Below are 21,759 nucleotides of genomic sequence, written 5' to 3' on the forward strand. Positions count from 1 at the left end.
AGTTAATTATTGTTTTTCTCTATTCATCCTTTAGCAATGGTACTAATTAATAAACACTAAGATGGCTAAGCAGTAGGGAGAAAAGGGACATCTGGAGTTAATACAGATATATTACTAATGTATGTGTATGGGCTACCAGTGAATAGTACTGTTAATTATTCACTACTATGAAATGTACAGGGTAACAAATAAGAATCGGTCCTTTCTCTGGAAGAACAAACATGGAAACAGGTAACCAAAAGACTAAGTACAGAGCGGATCAGTATGACAAATATGACGTGTCATGATTCAACTTTTTGGGGGAAGGTTGCAGTATAAATCAGGCCCAAAGATATCTACTACCTTCCTCCCATACTTTGCTAGAGTATATGTTGCACTTCTTGCCAAACACTGGTTCTGGTTGGATTACATCACAAGGAAGGACGCCTAAGACAGTGGAGAGGGGGAGAAACACGATTCCCTCACAGGGGAGTCTTGGGCCCTGTGTGATTCTCAAGGTCAGGCCACGGGGTGTGGCTGCAGTATCTAGAGCTGAGAAAACGCCAGCAACTTGGCCCAGTCATGGGCTTCCTACATCCTGTTCAATTTACACCGCCTGTCATTTCCAAGAAGCTATGTGTGCTGCCTACTTTCAGAGAGCAGGTCCCAGTGTGGTGCCCTCCACATTTAAGACAAGCAAGTCTTGAAAAATCCTGAATGGTAAACTACCTTTTCCCAACCTCAGCTCCCTTGCAAGAAAGAATCCAGGGACAAGAATTTGTATGTGGGGACAGTGAGAACAGAAACAAACCAGTTTGTGAAAAATCATTAGTCAAGAAAGATAACAATGAGTCTATAATGTAATAGCTGAGCAAATATTTTCAAAGGCTAGCAATATTATTATCTGAGTCAGTCTGAAGATGTGCCTTTATCTTCAGCATGAAACATATTAAATTAGCATTGATCTGGTACATTTTGTTCTCAATTTGCCACCAAGTAAGGAACAGACTCAAAAACACAAGAAAAAAAAAAATAGCTATGTGTTTTATTACAATGTTCTGGCAATATTAGGAACTTTTTACCCATACTATTAATCTTTTTCATCATGGGGAACAGCAGGCCTCTTAAAAAACAATCCTCACGACTAATTAAATCAGCATTTTATGCAGATGTGGGTCATATTAATAACTGTTGCTTAACTGAAAATTACTACATTTGTCTCTTGCATAAGTCTGGCTTTTGTCTACAAATACTTCCTTTCGTAAAGCGGATCTCAGATGAAGACAAAACTACACTCAAAAAGAGAAAAATAATTCGTTTAGAACTTTCTTAACGTTCACAGATGAATTTCAGATACAGACAGGTTTCCCACCCCAAGCTGCAAAGCTGAGAAAGAACATTCCAGGATGCTAACAGCGGTTTCACAGCCGGTGTTTCTCCCTGGGCTGGGCCTGAACTTGCAGCCTCCAAGCTCTTGGCACCCCAGGCGGCACACCTCACCGCGGTTCCCACCGGGCTTTCTTTGCTTGGCGGCCGACAGCTGCTTTACTCTGCACTACTTTCCTGCCCTTTCGCCATGCACCTGCCGCCCTGTGAACCACCATTTCACCGAACTCCTCGGGCAGCAATGCAAAATTTCTGAAATGTGTCTTTCCGGGGAGGAGATGAAAGTTATCTTGCCCTCTAGCGTAGGCTCTGCCTGGAAGCAATTGCAAGGTGACTGTCTGAAGCCCGGCCTCTGCGAGGTCTTCCAGCCCTCGGCCGGGGCTACCTATTTCCCCTCCCCCCCCCTCCCGCCCCCCTCAGCCCTTCCTAAAATAGTCGAGGGTGGAGGAAGGGAGGCTCCTAGAATTTGCCCAACGCCCTGCATCTCCCATCTGATAGTAGCAACAGTACCGACCGGCACAACAAGAGGGTGGCTGCCTTTTGCTTCTGCATCACTGGAGCCCAAGAGAAGTGCCACAAGCGGAAATGACAACGCGAGCGGGGGATATTAATAGGGATATCTACGTACCAGAAGCAGGGAGGACGCTCTCCACCTCCTTATCTCCTCATCCCTGAGTGTCACACACGTACGCACACCAGCACCGCCGCCACCATCGCCGCCCTCTCCCTCCCGTGAAGCACGCACAACCCCGGCATGCAAGTACAAACTTGCTCACAATTGCCTCTGCAATTTGTTCGGCGAGCACCCACATCAGCGCGCTCGCTCGCTCGCTCGCCCGCTCGCTTTCTCTCCCCTCTCCCTCTCCCCTGCCCTCCATCTCTCCTCCTCTTTCCTTTTACCTTCGCTCTCCCGGGCTCGTCCAGGTTCCCGGCAGCGAGGCGAGCGCGCGGCCAGCGGCGGGCCCCGGGAGCTCGGGCGCCGCGGCGGGGCTGCAGGGAGCCGGGCCGCCCGGGTTACAGAGTGCACAACACGCCGGCCGGCTCCCGCCCGCGGCAGATCCGCAGCCGCGCTCCCCCCCACCCGGGCCGCTCGCACGCGCGCTCACTCCTGCGCCCAGCTGCTCGGCGACTCTGCCCTCCCTCTGCAGTCGGGTCCTCCCCTCGGATGCACCCTGGGGTTTTAGGCCTCCCCCCACTCCCCCCCCCTTCCCGCCCCCCGTACGAGTGCTCCTTTCGGAGGGGAAGGTCGGCCCGGGGGCGGGGGGGTAGGGGGGGAGGGGGTTCAGCGCCCCTGGCACGTTGCGTTTGCTACCCTGGCGCCGCCACACCCCTCCCCAGCCCCGCGCCCCGCGTCCCTGGAAGAGCCGGTGGCTGGAAGAGCCGGGGGCGGGGGCCTGGAGGCTCTCTCACAGGCTTCCCCTACCTCCCGGAGATGCACGGCCTCCGGCGCTTCTCCGCAGCTGCAAACCCGAGCTGTGACCCACCCTCTCGGCGAATCTTTCCACGGGGTCCACCTCCCGGGGGGGAGAGGAGGAGAAGGAATGGCCGAGAGCTCCGAAAAGGAGATGCGCTGCCCTAACCGCTAACTTTTGCCTAGGGTTCCCACTGCCCGGTTGACCTTTCTAAGCAGAACCTGTCTTGAAAGGCTGGGGAGGTTCCCTGATGGTCCCAGGAAGGAAGTGATGCAGTTCAACGAGGACATTTAGCAGGCTCCTTTTAAATCAACTTTCACAAAGATCATAACAGCTGACTTTTCTGGCTGTCAGAACAGTAGCAAATAATTTTAGGGAGACTGGTCAGACTAGAGGCTTTTGCTGTTGTTTATAAAGCTTGGATTTCCTGAGAAGGCACTTGACACCTTAAATTCTTATATTCTTGGTTACTCATTAAGATGATTCTGAAGAACCACCTTCAGTTTCTTCAGACGCACTGTATCCATGCCGTTCGTTGTGGAGCCGTGTGTCTGTCATCACAAGTCCCTCTCACGGTGTAGAGGAGGTCCTGGTGTTGCCTAGGTAGCATCCAGGAGAATCTATTTTGTTGTGGTTTTATGGTCTCCAAGCAAAGTCAAACACAGTCTCCCTCCACCGACAACAAAACCCAAGTCCAACAGGATTATGGCAACTCAAATAATGAAAACTATGTTGCAAGAATCTTAAAAATAACAATTATCCCTCGGGGGTGCCTGGGTGGCTCAGTTGGTTAAGTGTTCCACTTTGGCTCGGGTCATGATCTCAAGGTTTGTGGGTTTTAGCCCCATGTGGGCTCTGTGCTGACAGCCCAGAGCCTTCAGATTCTGTGTCTCCCTCCCTCTCTGCCCCTCCCCCACTCGTGCTCGCTCACGCGCTCTCTCTCTCTCTCTCGAAAATAAATAAACATTAAAAAATTTTTAATAATAATAATTATCCCTCAGATTTTTAATCCAAACAAAACAGTTTCCTATTCTCTAAATTTGCTAAATTCAGGGACTGTCCTAAGTTGATGAAGTTTCTCGTTGCTTCCTACCTTTTGCTCACTTGCCACCAACACTCCACGATTTAGCTGTGTATTTTCTTGAAATTCCTTCTTCTTCCAGACCCCATCAAAACCACAATATCTGAAAGGAATCTGATCTGATGTGCTGTTTTTCCTTGTATTTACATTTTTTTAGAGACCAGAGAATTTCTAATGGTGGAATTCCTTACACCAGGAAAGTTGGGTCTGGAGAGGGTGCTGTTTGGGTGAATCACTCTCAGTGTATACCCTGCCTCTACCTCAGGGTGACCATCGTCCCAGAACTCATCATGGAGATAACCCATCACAGCCCAGTCATTCCAGATAACAGCCTCTTCCTGTGTGGTCACCAGACTTAGATCCAACTTCCAGGCCTACCACTCACGAGGAAAGGATCAGACTCGGTTCTCCTCTCAGTCTCTACCTTTATCGAACCAATTCACCCTGAAGCCTGTTGAAGACAGGATAAGAAGGTATTTTACATACTCACTGCTCAGTGTGTTAAGCAATTGCTTCCTTTTTTTTTATTTTTAATTGTATTTAAATCCAAGTTAGTTAGCATATAGTGTAATAAAGACTTAAGGAGTAGAATTTAGTGATGTATCACTTCCATATAACGCCCGGAGCTCATCTCAACAAGTGCCTTCCTTAATGTCCATCACTCATTCGACCCATCCCCCAACCCACCTCCCCTCCAGCAACCCTCCGTTTGTTCTCTTTTAAGAGTCTCTTAGGGATTAAGCAGTTGCCTCTTTAGGTTGACCCAATTGAGAAGTAAGTTGTGAGACAAACATTGCTCCCACCAACTGAAACTCCTTGATGAGAGCTAGCTACTCTCTTCCTAGGCTCAGGCGGTGAGAATCTGGGGCCATCTGGCCGGCACTGGTTGCCTGATGAGCTGACCTTCCACTCTCAGCTGATCTTCATCCTCCACACAAGGGCCAAGCACATTATAGACTTTTGGAAAGTCTCGTCTTTCTCGTATCCCCCTGTAGAGGTTTGCTGTAGCCCCATTATTCAACAACTTTGGCTTAACTGCTTATCAAATGCCAAATGTTGTCCTAAGTACTGTGGCTACTTCCTGGTTCCTGCCTTCATGGAGGCAACATGATCAGGAATATAGACATTCATCAAAGAACCACGCGAATAACTATAAAACCCCAACCTTGAAGAAAAGGCAAGTGTTACGAGAGCCTTCGGAGAATAGTTTAATTAAGGGATTAAATTAACTTAGTTTAATGATCAGAAAGACTGGTAGGAAGTGATGGGCAGAAGAAGGGGTATTAACTAGGCGAAAAAGGGGTGGGGTGTGGTGTGCAAACGCATGCCAAAGGAAAGAGCTCTTGGAAAGGCTCCGTGGAAGAAAAGGACACAGTGCATTTGGAGAACTGAGGAAGACCAGTGTAGCTGCAGAAGAGACAGCAAGGCAGGGGGAGGAGCTTCGGGAACAATGGGCCCCAGGAGGTTCCAAAGGAATGGACACACCGTGCAGCCCTGAAAGAGCAGCCTGCATTGATGAGTCTTTACGTGGAGCCATTAAAGCATTTTCAGTAGGGTGGTGCAACATGATCAGATTCATGTTTTGAAATTTTCCCATTGGCTGTAATATGAAAACGGGTTGGGCATTGGAGCCAAAATGAGTACAGGTAGATGAGTTAGAAAGCTGCTACAGTGACCCTTTAGGAAGATCATGGCATTCATTATTAGAAGAATGGTGGTGGGTTTGAGGGGAGTTTAATAGCTAAAATATATGGGACGTAAGGCCATGTGTGGCCAAAGGAAATCAGAATAGAATAGGGGTTAAAGTCTTGGGTTTGGGGGCAAGAAAGGCCTGGGTTTGGATCCCAGCTCCATCATTAGCTACCAATGTGATGTGTAGCTAGTAATTTAACCTCTCTCAAGTTCAGATTTTACAAACCCGCAAGTGGGATTATAACAGTATATCTCATTCATAGGGCTATTGCAGGGACTAAATGAGCTGATACCTGGAAAGCACTTCTCACTTCAGTGCCTGGCATGTGGTCAGGATATGCAATATAATTACAATCCATCATTATTATAGTTATTACTACTATTCCAGATGCTTCTGAGGTTGTCAAATAAAGGGAAAACAGTGTCTACTTCACTTTGCAACAGGCTGATTGCTTTAGGATACCAGTTCCTAAGGGCAGAAAAATATAATCACAGGACCATCACAGGCCAAGAAACAGTTGCCAGGGTAGCAATCTCCAATTTCCTCTTCCACCAAGGCCAAGGCCTGTCCTCCTCATCTGTCTTCTTTTCATACTCTTTCAGTTTACATGGAGTCCCATTCTCATGCAGCTTGGCAGCTAGACCCCCAATATCCCTTCTCTCCATTAGTAGGATGTGCCAGAGAATGGCAAAAACTCACAGACTGGGTTCAGTTCAGCTTTACCCCAGTGGCTGCATCACTGTGTCTGTGTATTTGTAAATTTAGAGTTCTGGTACCCATATGAAATCTGAAAATAATCATTTACGTTTCTATCATTTCTCTTTTATGTAAGTGTGCTAATACTTGCCATAATTAAAATATGTCGTTTATTTGTCAAAAGGATCAGCAGAGGGCCTTACAAGAAGTGTATCTTTATGGTATGAGAACATATGCAACTCAAAACTGGATTTTCCCTTCCACCTCCCTCCCTTAGTCTGAAGTCTCTTTAAAACACACTTCTGTGTACAAACGAGAAAACTCTAAACCAAACAGCTTTCTTACTTTTCAAAAGTCAAGGGACTTGTTACAGTCAAGGTCTCGAGGCAGTCAGTAATGGTCTGGTTGGGTCTTAAGAGATTGGCAGGCCCTTACTAGGTAATTTCTGCTTGTGGAGTTTTCTAACAAGGGATGAAGGACAGACCAGGGAGGAAGGGCTCACTTCAGCTGGCAAGGAAGCCTCAGAAGGATTTGGGGTTTGAAGTACTAAGTTCACCCAAATCCTCCAAAATGGTTCTTTCCCAATTCACATAGCCCACTTTTCACAATAAAAGCCCTGGTTTTCACGTAAGAGACCTAGCAAGGCTCCGAATTCATCTTGCATTATAAAGTTGCAGCCTGCAACAACAAACCTTAGGTCTGATTTTTGGTTGTACCAACAATGTGGCTACAAGAATAAGGGTCCTTTAGAAGCCTTATGGGTCTCTGGCCATGCCTTGATCCAAGGTTGTGAAGTTCTTGGGCTTGTCATTTTCTTTCTCTATGGTCTCGATTGTAATCAAAAGTAGCTGACATAGGGGCGCCTGGTGGCACAGTCGGTTAAGCGTCCGACTTCAGCCAGGTCACGATCTCGCGGTCTGTGAGTTCGAGCCCCGCGTCAGGCTCTGGGCTGATGGCTCGGAGCCTGGAGCCTGTTTCCGATTCTGTGTCTCCCTCTCTCTCTGCCCCTCCCCCGTTCATGCTCTGTCTCTCTCTGTCCCAAAAATAAATAAAAAACGTTGGAAAAAAAAAAAAAAGTAGCTGACATACTCCATAGTCCTCTATTCTCTTTTCTATTGCACAGCAGTAGCCAACTTGGGTTCCTGAATTCTTGACTTCAATAGGCCCTTAACTTGAGGCATCAATACGTGATACTTTAAGTAAGTTAGCCACTGCATGCCCTGTCTCCTCAGAATTCTATTTTACATTGGAAAGAGATCATCACTGTATGCAAACCCAACCAGATCAACTAACCAACATGAGATTCCCATCTTTGTAGGTCTGGAACAGTCTTGGTGTGAAATATTGTGCCGATCAGGATTCGTTAAAGAAAAATCAAAACGTGAGGATTTGACACAGGGATTTAGGGGCTCAGAAGTTGTTGGTAAAGCTTGAGAAGTCACCATTAGCATGACTAATGTCAGATGACACCCCTGCAGGGGCAGCCCAGAACTCAGCAACTTGCTGCTGCCACCTAGAGGTCAAGATACTGCCGCAAATGGCCAGCAGTATCACAATGCCCCTGCTCTGAGGCTCCTCCTGGTGGTGGAGCTTGGCATTCCACCAGCCGCTGTGGAACTAATTGCCGTCCAGGTTGGAGGGGGAATTGTTGTGTGTCCCCTTTGCTTTCAGATCTCACGTGAGATCACTGGCAGAATGCAAATTTCATCCATCCTCCCCAAGGAAAGGGATCCTGGGAAATGTAATTCCCAAACTTCCAGCCCCTGAACATAGAACAGATTGTGAATGAAGGCTGTTTGCCAACAAAACAGTATTCAATACAGCCACAGACTTGGAGTAAACAGGAGAATGCAAACATTTATTTCGATCAAAACTCAGAAAAATTGCTGCTTAAGACATTGAATCTATTTTAACTCATATTTAATATTGTTCTAGAATTCTAAAAGTTAGGATTTTAAGACAATTTTTTTAAAAAATATAAAACCTTTAGCTTACTGATACATTTTAAGATAAGAACATTAATTCCCAAATGTGATTTTCTTGTCACTTTCTCCCAATGGTTCCTTCAGAAGCTGTTCTTCTTAGATCACTGTTGTGCTTCCCTTACGTTAGCCATCCACTCCCAGGATCATAATTTTGACCTTGTCGTTATCAATAATGACAACTATCCCGTAATGATAATCTCAGCTGTTAACACCCCACTTTCTGACCACTTCTTTTGTTTCCAGCCCACACCCTCCAGTGCCCCAATTCCAATAATCCCTTAATCAAGCAGGACCTCATATCCACTGGTGGGGCCACTACTAGCCCCTATGATGTCTTAGAATTAGTGAGTCTTCAAGATATTTCACATGAATCTTTTGGAAACTGCTATAATAAACCATGCTTTCATAAAACAAGACATTTGAGTGCCGTCTTCAGAAAATTATTAGAATAAATATACAATTCCAGATATTAATGGCACACACCTGAAAGGGGTACTCTAAGGTATATACAGTGCATAAACGATATTATATGTGGATCCCACCATTGTTTTTCATTGCCCATCGTCCCTTTTATGTTTATTGCTCTTAAACTGGTCTAAATTCCATGTTTAATCCTTGTATTCACCTCCTTGCATTTATCCTCAACTACTTTTCCTCTCACTTTGCTCTACTCACTTGGCTAAACCACATACCTTGTTAAATTCAACTCTGCCTACTCAGCGCCTACACTCACACTGCTGAACGTGGCTGGAGAAAAACTCCATCATCCTGACTGGACTTTTGTATTCACGATCACTAAATCAAATGCCCCAGAATACTCTGTTTCTCTAACCAGTACACCTCTCCACTTCCCTATGCAAATTTCATACTTTTTCCTGTTTCCTCAAACTTCCAACATCTTTCCCCGCATCTAAATTTTCAACTGCTAACTTTTCTTCCTCTTTCCCTTGAACATTTTAAGTAATCAAAAGAGAATTTTGAGAGGCTCCCACCACGGTCTGCACTATCTGCATCAGTGCTGCGAATAATATGCAAACTTGTCTTTTATTGCTACTAATGAACTCCTCTCTTGATATTTTCTCTTCTCAGAACCATTAATTTATTTTATCTTCTTAGTTGATTACCATAAACATGTAAATATGCTGCTACTTATCTCATATTACAAAACAACAACAACAACAACAACAACAACAACACCTTGATCATGGCCTGAACTCTAAATACCACCCCTATTTTAAGTCAACTCTGAAAGAGTTGTCTATATTCTGCTAGCATTTCTCTTGTCCCCTTGTTCTTGAACTCACAGCACCCACTTATCTAGTTCTTCTTTGCTAAATTAAATGGTCTGTTCCTATCTTGGCCTATCAGAACCATTTGACAAGAGTTGTCTCCTCTCTACTCCTTAAAATGTTTTCCTCACTTACCTTCTAAACCCACCACACATTGCCTTCATCTTATTGCTTCTTCTGGCTACTCCTTCTTGGGATCCTTTGCTACTTCCTTGTCATCCCCCCCACCCCCACCTCTGGACTTTGAAGGACCAAGAGCTCCATCTTTGGAACTTTTCTGTCTTCCAGCTACCCCAGCTCCTAGGGGGTCTTAAGCAATTTCATACTGTTAAGTATCACGTAGCTACTATGAGTTCCTAAATTTAGGTCTCTAGCCCGGACCTCATTCCTGAACTCCAGACTTGAATATCCAATCATCTACCCGGGATCTCCACTGGGAAGTTTAAAAGGTATCCCAAATAAAATATGCCCACAATTTGTAATCTTCTTTTCCAGACTTGCTCTTGATTCTTCCTTTCTCACATTAGTCAGTGATAACTCCATCCTCTCAGTGGCTCAAGCTAAAGCTTTGGTGTCACACTTAACAATTCTTTTTTCCATTTCTCACCTTTGGTCAATCAGGAAATCGTGTTGATTCCATCCTAAACATATATATCTATAGAACTATCCATGGTTCTTCAGAACCAACCTCTGCAATATTTACTAGTAGTAGGACATGGTGTACCCAACATACTGTCAAGTGATCCAGAAAAAAATGTGACGAGGGACACCTGGGTGGTTCAGTCAGTTAAGTGTCCAACTTCGGCTCAGGTCATCATCTCCCAGTTCATGTGTTCGAGCCCCTCATCAGGCCCCATGCTGACAGCTCAGAGCCTGGAGTCTGCTTCAGATTCCTTGTCTCCTTTCTCTGCCATTCCCCTGCTTGCACTCCCTCTCTCTCTTTCTCTCTCTCTCTCTCTCTCTCTCAAAAATAAACATTAAAAAAAAAAGAAATAATGTGATGAAAGATAGATTTGGAGAAAGTAAATGGGACAAAATGCAAACAATTATATGAGAGTTCTATGCAATATTCTTTTTTTTTAATTTTTTAAATTTTTATTTATTTTTGAGAGAGAGAGACAGAGTGAGAGCAGGGGAGGAACACAGAGAGAGGGAGACACAGAATCCAAAGCAGGCTCCAGGCTCCGAGCTGTTAGCACAGAGCCCCGCGCGGGGCTCAAACCCATGAACCGTGAGATCATGACCTGAGCAGAAGTCGACGCTCAACCGACTGAGCCACCCAGGCTCCCTGCAATATTCTTAAAATTTTTCCCTGGATTACCAAAAAAATATCTAAAATCCATTACTGATTAGCTCTACACCTGCCACCATAAATAATCATCTCTTGACAATTTTTTTAGCACATTCTCAAGTTTATTTTTATTTATTTTTGAGAAAGAGAGAGAGAGTGAGAGTGAGAGAGAGCAAGCACGAGTGGGGGAGGGACAGAGAGAGAAAGGGAGAGATAGAATCCCAAGCAGCCTCCTCGCTGTCAGTGTGGAGCCCGTCTCGGGACTCGATCTCACAAACTGTGAGCTCATGACCTGAGCCAATAATCAACAGTCCAATGCTTAACTGACTGAGCTACCCACCGGTATATTCTTAATATGACAGCCAATTGCATCTTATTACAGCATAAATCAGGTGCTGTCGCCCTTTGCTCAAAACCCTTCAATAGTATTCCATTTAACTTAGAGGGAAGACTCAAGTTATTTTATGATCTGTGAGGGCTACATGATTTGCTCCTACTTCCCCATTAGTTATCTAGTCTCAAATACCACTCTTTGCTCAGTCACTGTACCGCAGGCCACATGAGCTCCTCAGTGCTCCTGAAGAACCAGACAGCACCTGCTTTGGGACCTTTGCATATAATATCCCTTCTGCCAAGAAATACAACTCTGAAAATTATTCACAGGGCTTATCCCTTAAGTTTTTTTTTAGGTCTTTTACCAAATGTCACTTTCTTCTAAGCCTTTCTTGGATGCCCTATATTAAATTCTTAAATACCCTCCTCTCTGCAATGACATTTCTAGACTTCTTCTCCATTTTTCTTTCTCCAGCACTGGGCACCAACATTGTATATGTATTTACTTACTTATCTAGTTTATTTTCTGTCTACCCTTAGGATGAAAGCTTCATGAGGGCAGATAGTTTTGTGTTTCTTAACTCTTATATTCTCAGCGTTTAAAACAGATACATAAAAGGTACTAAATAAGTATTTGTTGAGTAGATAAATGGATAATGTACCAATCTTACTATCCCTTATGGATTTCCACAAATCATCAATTAAACAATTATACCTGATGTGTTATAATCAAACCCAGTGGAAATGGGTTACCCAAGTCTCCAGAACAGCTGGATCGTCGATGGGTCACCAGCACAGGATAATCTCTATGTTTCATGATGGAAAGAGGTAAAAACCAATGTTTTTCTTTCTTTTCAACTCTTAATTCTATCTTTTCTTACTGGTTCACAAATTTGTAACTACTCTAAAGCATTTCTTCTGTTACTGTACTTTTGCTTTATTTAGATATATCTTTTTTGGTCTGAAATGGCTTCTGATCTCTGAACTCTCCTAATAAATTCACTTCTGATATTTTGTGCTCTTTTCATATTTCCTTTGAGTTTGTGTCACAGTCTAGGTATATTGGAGTCTGTTCTTCATCATATATTAATATCTTCTACCTTTTCTCTGTCCTTGTTTCTATCTTTTTCAAAGGACCTTAACAGTTTCTGGATACTTTAAAAATTAATGTCATTGGCCACCACCATTCTGCCTCACTTGTGTGTAATGATTTTCCTAAATACTGTTCTGAACTGAGCTTTTGTTTACAAGATAATTGTGCCAGTAATGATATCAGGTTGTAGATGAGTTTGCATTTGGGAAAGGATATGTGGATTGAAGAACTTCTTAATTGGATTCCTACAAAGAGTGTCCCAGAGTGGCTGAATAAACTCACTGGTACACACAGTTTTATTGGTTACTTGGAAATACTTCAAGGAGCCCCCAGAAAAGAAAAGAGATCCTTACTTGTCAATTTCTTCTTCCTGGTTTATTTCACTACCCATACCTATTTGCAGCTGGAAAATTTGTGAGAAGTCATCAGAATCAAGTTTCTGTGGGAACATGTGTTAGTTTAGACTCATAGACTTATTATGATGCAAGCTACAGAAAAGTCAGCTGAAATTGGCAAAAACAATACGGAAGATTTATTAGCTCATGAAAGTCTGAAAAAATAGATTTCCGGATTCACTGAAAGTTTCAGTCAAGGATTTGGTTTCAATCTTCTACTTTCTATTATCCTGCCCACATGTTGGCTTCATTGTAAGGCTGATTGCCCTATAGTTGTAGGACAGCTAACAAATAATAGGCTACATACTTCTTGGCTTACCCATTGGGAAAGAAAGTACTTGTGTCCAAAAGTTCCAGGCAAAGTTTATAATATTTATTCCAATTGAATCATCTTAGGTTATGTGCCTAATACTGTCCTTCCAACCAAGCCAAGAGGAATTAAATGTTCTCATTGGTTTTAACCAATCAGGACCCATCCCTGGCATTTTACTTGACACAATATTTTCCCAAAGCAAGGAGCTAACATGAACAAGTTATAGATGTCTGTATTTGTCAGCATTCCAAAGGAATCAGAAATCATACATACTAGGGGTGCCTGGGTTGCTCAGTCAGTTAAGCATCCAACTTCAGCTCAGGTCATGTTCTCACGGTTCGTGGGTTTGAGCCCCACATCGGGCTCTGTGCTGACAGCTCACAGCCTGAAGCCTGTTTCAAGTTCTGTGTCTCCCTCTCTCTCTATCCCTCCCCTGCTCACACTCTCACTCCTCTCTCTCTCTCTCTCAAAAATAAAATAAAAACATAAACAAATTTTTTAAAGAAATCATACATACTAAATTAGGATATTTTGAGGTGAGATATATTTGCTATTGTTTTTGTTTTACTCAAAGGGCCAAATTACAAAGGTGTGGATGGGGTATACTCGAATTATAAGGCATATCACAGGAACTTGGAGAAAGCAACAGCAGAACGACCACCAATCTCAGACCCAAAGGGAAAAGAGGACAGAGAGATTACTAGAACCTGAAAGAGGAGTCCTGTGGAGGATAGCATGTTAAAAAGAGATGTGACCCATTTAGGAACACAGATCATTTCATAGGAGGTTGGGAGGGAGCTCGTGAAAGTAAGAATCTTATATTCTTGTTTTCTGCTGTTTTTACTGTAGCTCGTCATTGTTCCAACCAAACCAGAAACCTGAAGATGCCAGAGCCCCGTTGATGTGGTCCATGCTGGTCAGCCTTCCAGGGCAGAGGGCAGAGAACAGAGCTGGGAAGGTAAATGACATGTACTCTGTACAGTAACTGAATCAAAATTTCGGTGCTGTGAGGAAGGTGGGGGAGGGGTGATAAATCCTGAGCAGACAGTCAATGTTTCCTACAGACCAGAAGTATTTTGCTCACTAATATTACTAAGGACTCTTAAGATATTTAAGGCAGCCACTTGTGTTCCAAAGGCAGACAAAGCCTCTGAAAAATACTTATCATATCATATCATATCATTATCATACACATATCACTATATGTGTATGAGTGTTTTCTTACCTAAGACTAGTAGCATGAACCAACTATTTATCTTAATTAACCATATTTATTGTCATCACCTGTATTAAGAACTACAGACAGGGGCGCCTGGGTGGCTCAGTCGGTTAAGCAGCCGACTTCGGCTCAGGTCATGATCTCGCGGTCCGTGAGTTCAAGCCCTGTGTCAGGCTCTGTGCTGACAGCTCAGAGCCTGGAGCCTGTTTCAGATTCTGTGTCTCCCTCTCTCTGACCCTCCCCTGTTCATGCTCTGTCTCTCTCTGTCTCAAAAAAGTGAATAAACGTTAAAAAAAAAAAAATTAAAAAAAAAAAAAAAGAACTACGGACAGAATGAATAATAGCTATTTGGTGGGACAAAGTGTTTAACTTCTAGGAATACTTCCCAGACAAAACAATTTTTCACATATAAGATTATCATGTGGATGACAGAGATCTCCTATTTTCTTTCTTGAGCATAAAATAACTATGCTTTACTATATTAGCGCAAAATATTTAGATTAACTAGAAGGAGAATTTCTTGATACTAGGATATGTTAAACTCCAAAGTATTTTCCCTGTCGAATGTTTTTGAGCACAGTTTTGGGATTCCGCTATGTTCTAAGATAAACCTGAAAACCAACAAGTCTTTGAATGGATATAAAAAATTGATTTTGCCTCTCCAGTCACAGAGCTGCAATGTGTCCGAGGGTGACTACCAGAGTGACAGCTGTTTTGGTTGTAGAGCCAGTGAACTATTTTTCCATTTCCACCTAGAGCTAGTTTAGAGTGATTCAGATCACCAACGCATTGCACTGCACATTTAGGTCCTCAGATTCCCCTCCAGCCTTCATATGTCATGGACACAAGTATGGAATGATAGGCTAGAACAGAAAAGGCAGGACTCAAAATCCAGGCAGATATGCAGAGTTAAGTCTCATAACATTCATTCATTCATTCATTCATCCATTCATTCAATGTTTACTGGGTACCTACTATGTACATGCCATGCAATATTCTTTGCATTAATTAGAGCTGTGAACAAAACAGAAAACGTTCTTGCATACATGACGTTTATCTTCTATAAAGGAAAGCAGACAATAAATGATACACATACAAATATATACTACATTGAACAATGATAGCTGCTAAGGAGAAAAAAATAAAGCAGAGAAAAGACAAAAATATGTCCAGTAAATGTTTGAAATATTAAGTAATGTGGCCAGAGAAAACAGCACTGAGACTGTAACTTTTGAGAAAAATAGCGAAGGAAGTAAATGAGGAAGCAATAGGGATATCTGGAGAAAATATTGTGGGGGAAAGAAAAGAGAAAATGAAAAGGCCCTGAGGTTGAAAGCTCCCTGTTCTATTTGAGGAATAGGAAGGAAGTTGTCATGGCTAGAGCTCAATGAGTGATGGGGATAGTCATAGAAGATGAGGTCAGAGAAATAGCAGCTAGTAGTGAAAGACAGATCCATTAGTCTTGGGAGATCATTGCAGGGACTTTGGTGCTAATCTCGATGATGTGGAAATCCACTGGAGAGTCCTGAGCACAAGAATGGTACGATGTAACTTGAATTTTAAGAAAATCCTGGCTAATACGTTGATCGTAGCCTGAATTATCAAAGGCAGAAGCAGGAAGACTAATTAGGAGCCCATTGTAGTAACACCAGTGAGAAAAGATTGTGAGTGGATTGGACTATGGTGATGACAGAGCAGATGCTGTGAATATATCTGTAAGTGAGAGATTATAGGATTTATTGACACATGAGAGATAGACACATTAAGACTGGCAGAGTGTTTCCAAAGGATTCCATGAAAACATCATTTCAGTTCTAACAGGTCTAAGTAGCAAGTGAAATTCTGGGCCAATCAAGATGGATAGAATAATGTTTCTCAACTCAGAATGAGATCCGAAGTGAATCAAGGTGGTGCCAGAGTGACTGAGAAAAAATGATTGGCAGATCTATGACAGATGATCAGCACAGATCTAGACAGAGAGGCATCAGGGATACCTAGGAGCATGGATCATAATATGGATTCTAATGGGCTTTCATATTGGGCAGTAATTTGATCATTGTGGAAGAAGGCAGCAACTTATTGGTTCAGAGTGGGATCTAGTTAGAGAGAGTCAAGGCACTAACACATCACCAAGATATTCTGGAGAGTCAGAATAACGTCTCTTAAGCCAGAGCTGGTCTTAGAGATGGAGGCAAAACTCAACTGAGGAGTAGAGCAGTTCATATGACTGGAAGCCAGGCAAGCTAAGACCCTGAAATAATGCACCCAGAGGCTATCTCTGTCAAAGACTCAAGTGCTAACAGGACCTGAATGTCAATAATAAAATATAGAAGGTGTTTTTATCTACTTGGGTCTTCTGTAGCCTCTGTAGCTTAAGGGGCTGTTCCAATGACTTTCTGATGAAGCGTTGAGTCTGGTCACTATACTGGAGGTTGCTCCCTAGGACTTCTTCAGACAAGATTCCTGCTGTTCCTGACTGTTACTGGGGTTGGAGAAAAGGTGTGCCTTCCCAGATAGAGAAGCACAGACTGTACAAGACATGGAAATGAGACATTATTTGGGATGTGTAGAAATGGTGAGGAGACCTGCTTTTTGAAACACGGGAATGGCATAAGGTAAACCCGGGAAGAATGCCCCTAGAGACCAGAGTAAGACATCTCTATAGGGAGTGATTAACAATTTGCAGGAAGGAGAGTAACCATAGGTGTCACATTTTAAAAAGTTTTTTGCCACCTTCACCGTGAAGGCATATTAGTCATCTAAGGCCGCCATAACAGAACACCACAGACTGGGTGGTTTAAACAACAGAGATGTATTTTCTCATAATTCTGGAGGCTGGAAGTCTCCAGATCGAGACTGGTTTCTGCTGAGGCCTCTCTCCTCAGCTTTCAGACAGCCACCTTCTCACTGTGTCTTCACACACACACACACACATCTCTGGTATCTCCTCATCTTCTTATAAGGACACCACCAATCATACTGGATTAGGGACCCACCCCCCTATGACCTCATATAACATTAATTTACTCTTGAAACATCCTATTTCCAAAATGACATGAGTCATGTGAGTTAGGGCTTCAACATACGAGTTTTGAGGAGGCACATTTTAGCCCATAACAGAGGGATATGAAATCAAAGGCAAGAATATTGTTCTAAGAGTCTAGGTAGGAGGAAATTGAGACCTGCACTAAGGTGCTGGTAGTGACAAGGAAAAGATGGATAAGAGAGACATTTCAGGGGAATCTGGGTGGCTCAGTCACTTAATTGTCTGACTCTTGACTTCAGCTCAGGTCATGATCTCATGGTTTGTGGGCTCAAGCCCCGTGTTGGGCTCCATGCTGACAATATGGAGCCTGCTTGGGATTCTCTCTTTCCCTCTCTCTCTCTGCCCTTCCCCTGCTCGTGTGTGCTCTCTCTCTCTCTCTCAGAATAAATCAATAAACTTAAAAAAAAGACATTTCATAGAGAAAAGGCACAATTACTAAGCAACTGATTGAATATAGAGGCTGAGAGAGAAGAATCAATAAATCAGAAGTCTTGAACCTGAGTGACAAGCAGAATAATATTGTCCTTTAACAAAAAGAAGGCCTTTTTCTACATGTGGTTGTTTCTTTCACTTTGTCCTTCCTTCATTTTCTCTGGATACCAGCACCACTCCTGTTTCTTTCTCTGCCTCCCGTCTCCTCCAATTTGCAGCTGCAGCAGAAAGTCTGACATTCTCCACTAGGTTAATCTTTTGCAATACAATTCCAGGAAACAAATCTTTCGTGTCACTTCCACTGTGCCCTGCTCTGTCCCTCTTCCTATATTTTCAGGCATTGCAGTGATTTGCTTTGATTACTTCATTTGTTTGCTGTTTGTCTGTTTTTCTTGGTTAACTTCTTCCACGCTCATTTCTGGTGCCCTTTCTCATGGGGTCTAATTACTGCCCTCGAGAATCACCATGTCTGAGTTATTACTTGATGATGTGCATGTGTAGAGATCATTTTAAAGCTTTTGTTTTTACTTCTCTATATATTTTTATTTTGAGAGACAGAGAGAGTGCAAGTGGGGGAGGGGCAGAAAGAGGGGGAGAGAGAGAATCCCAAGCAGGCTTCCAGGTCAGTGCACAGAGCCCAACATGTGGCTCAATCTCATGAACCATGAGATCATGACCTGAGCCAAAATCAAGGGTTGGATGCTGAACTTACTGAGCCACCCAGGCACCCCATAAAGGGATTATTTTAAAGGCAATTTATTTTGAAGGAGGGAAACATAACAGAAATTTTAAAAAAGCACTACTTTACAAACCGTATAGTTTTTGGAATTCAGTTCCCCAAAGTGAGTATATAGTATTTAAAATCATTGCTATTACGTAAATCACAAAACTTAGAAAAATACACTCGAATAATACAATTTCTATCTTAATTTATTTATTGCTAAAAATACATTTTCTTGGCCCCCAACCTCCTACATTTTGATTCTTCAGGCCTTAGATAAGGTATTGACATTTGTATTTTAAATAAACTCAGGTGATGAGGACATCCAGCCAGTTTTAAAGAGGACAACCATACCTTCTTTGGCCCACATAAGAGCTGAACACTGACAATGCAGATTTGGATCAGACAAGTTTTGAAACTATTGTAGTTTCTTTTACATTTTTTTTAAATTAAAAAAATTTTTTTAATGTTTATTTACTTTTGAGAGAGAGAGAGAGAGAGAGCACAAGCGGGGGAGGGACAGAGAGAGTGAGGGAGACACAGAATCCGAAGCGGGCTCCAGGCTCTGAGCTGTCAGCCAGAGCCCGACTAGGGACTTGAACTCACGAACCGTGAGATCATGACCTGAACTGAAGTCGGATGCTTAACTGACTGACCCAGCCAGGCGCCCCATAAACTATTACAGTTTCTTTTAAATAAAAAAGGACAGATGAGATATTCTGTTGACTTTGCTATTTGAATTTGATGAAATGGGAACATCTGTAGGTAATTTTAAGGGAAAATGTCATGCCAATAGAGTTAGAGATGAGATCCAGACCTCCAAACAAATACAACAAAACCACAATAAATTTAAAACCTGTTGGACATTGGTAAAAATACTTTCTCATTATATCCTGAAAATCCTTATCACAGTAGACATACAAAAATACTTATTTGTTTACCTAGTGTTCGTCAGGAACTAAAGATAAAAATTAGTAAGTAAGTCCCAACTTCACATCTAAACCAATCCAACCACCTGTGTGTTTATTTGATAGGGGTTTACAATGAGAAATTAACATTGATAATAAATCTTACAATTAATTTTAACTTCTTTTTCTATTGTTATACCAAAATCTAGGCCCATTAGCACTTAGCAAATTAGGAAAGAAACATGAAAATGAATACAGTTGGACTAACTTGAAAATTTGCTGGGTCAAACATTGGTAAAGAGTAAAAGCCAAAGGATTACTTTGAAACTCATTGTTGTTCCAACTGCATGTGTTTTTTTTCCAGGATGTTTGATTCGATTGAGTGTGAGGGGAATCACCCAAATCAGCTTACAGTCTGAAGATACCTTTATTTCCTGCTTAGTGTCCTGTGTCCTTTAAAGCAAAATGAAAAGAAAACTCAAATCCTCAGAAGTATTACTTCCTGTTATTCTCTCTCCCCAAAGGCATCAAATTGGAATACTTACAGGTATGTGTGATTTGTATTTACCTTCATATCTTTAAATAACATGCTTCCTGATTTGGATACTGGGGCATTATCTGTTGACTTCTCACCATGGAAAATGTGAGCATTTAACTCTATCTTAGAGAGGTTTTCACCTCTCTTATATTCACATACACTTCCTGTCTTCCATGTTCGTAATGGCGTATAATCTGAATTCTAGTTTGGTAAATATCCAGTATTTATATTACTATGACCAGATGAATGGAGTATACAGTTGAGTCATAGATTACTCTGTGACTACTCATCATTCCCCATACAATTCCCTGGTTTCTCAGGAATCAACAATTTCCTTGATATTTTGTTAGCTTTTTTTAAAAAAAAATTTTAATGTTTATTTATTTTTGACAGAGAGAGAGAGAGAGAGAGAGAGAGAGCGAGCATGAATGGGGGAGGGGCAGAGAGAGGGAGGCAGGATCTGACCTGGCAGCACAGAGCCCAATGCAGGGCTGGAGCAGTTAAGTCAGAGGCTTAACTGACTGAGCCACCCAGGAGCCCCCTGTTAGCTTGTTTTTTTGTTGTTGTTTGTTTATTTTTTTTTATTTTTTTATTTTTTAAATTTTTTTTAATGTTTATTTTATTTTTGAGACAGAGAGAGACAGAGCATGAACGGGGGAGGGTCAGAGAGAGGGAGACACAGAATCTGAAACAGGCTCCAGGCTCTGAGCGGTCAGCACAGAGCCCGACGCGGGGCTCGAACTCACGGAACGCGAGATCATGACCTGAGCCGAAGTCGGCTGCTTAACCGACTGAGCCATCCAGGTGCCCCTGTTTGTTTATTTTTTATGAGACTTTCACAGCCTCAACAGCCAGATTTCCCTGCCCAAGAGTCTAAATCTCCTCTCAATGTGGACAAATGAATCAGGTATCCCACCAGCTACCATATTGAGTGTGAGGTGATGTCAATCCAGTCAGACTCTTCTGAAACCTACGTGTTAGCTAGACTTGTGTTCTTCGTAAAAAGTACCTGGGGGGCAAAAGTAGGGGAAGAAACTTTGGTAACATAGCTGCTACAGCCATGAGACCTAAGTCCTTTTCCTCTGCCAGCACCTTAGCTGGATGGGTTTTTCTCGGGAAGGTGACCCAAACCCTCATTCCTGAAGAATCTGAGTACTTGATGGGCTTGTCTTGTCCAGCTGAAGGACTCAATTTAGGACTACTGGGTGAGTGTGCATTAAAGGATTCCAGTAAATCCCCTCCTAGGTTCCAATTATAGCTCATCACATCCCATTGAATAATAGAAACCCAAATGCCCTCTGGAATTGGGACAATTATAATGCTCAGTTGGAGAAACCCTTTTCTTCACCCCTTTTTTACAGAAGCATGAGGAGCCCACAATGGCCAGTAATCAGTTTCCAGTTCATTGTATCACAACCTGGTAGACACTTTCTTTTTCCAGGCCATAAGAGTTTCAAAGCAACAGTATCTAAGGCTATAAAGACTTTCAGCAGAAATTCTTTCAGTGGAAATTAGATTATAGTAAGGGGAATTGCTGCCTCAATTTCCAGACCTGTGCACCATGGCTATGCTATAGGGGAGAATGTAGCATCTGTTGATCTCTGGTTTAAGGCATAGACTGCATTCTGTAAGACAATACCTCAGTCTCAGGATATTGTCTCCCAGCTCATGTGGTACTAGGACTTTAGCATTTCATATCACTGTTTGATCAAGACAACTACATCTGGGGGGTGCCTGGCTGGCTCAGCCAGTTAAAGCATCTGCCTCCGGCTCAGGTCATGATTTCGCAGTTCATGACTTTGAGCGCCACGTTGGGTTCTCTGCTGACAGCTCAGAGCCTGGAGCCTGCTTCAGATTCTGTGTCTCCCTCCCTCTCTGCTCCTTCCCTGCTCACACACACACACTCTCTCTCTCTCTCTCTCTCAAAAATAAATAAACATTAAAAAAAA

The 21,759-nt window shown here is 42.7% G+C and overlaps 1 protein-coding gene and 1 long non-coding RNA gene across 2 annotated transcripts in view; one reads left to right on the forward strand and one right to left on the reverse strand.

Annotated features, from left to right (window-relative positions):
- Window positions 1–3,010, reverse strand: part of SYNE1 (spectrin repeat containing nuclear envelope protein 1) — a 471,896-nt gene extending 468,886 nt beyond the window's left edge. Inside the window, exon 1 of the mRNA XM_042940094.1 lies at window positions 2,789–3,010. The gene's annotated coding sequence lies outside the window, so the exon portion shown is untranslated. The remainder of the gene's footprint in view (window positions 1–2,788) is intronic.
- LOC122220503 lies at window positions 1,999–19,814 on the forward strand. Its single transcript, XR_006202896.1, has 4 exons — window positions 1,999–2,125; window positions 4,124–4,331; window positions 13,796–13,904; window positions 19,637–19,814. It is a non-coding gene; the product is annotated as an uncharacterized LOC122220503 (long non-coding RNA).
- The last annotated feature ends 1,945 nt before the right edge of the window (window positions 19,815–21,759 follow it).

Source organism: Panthera leo, chromosome B2 (genome assembly GCF_018350215.1).
Source record: "Panthera leo isolate Ple1 chromosome B2, P.leo_Ple1_pat1.1, whole genome shotgun sequence".
Classification (NCBI taxonomy): domain Eukaryota; kingdom Metazoa; phylum Chordata; class Mammalia; order Carnivora; family Felidae; genus Panthera; species Panthera leo.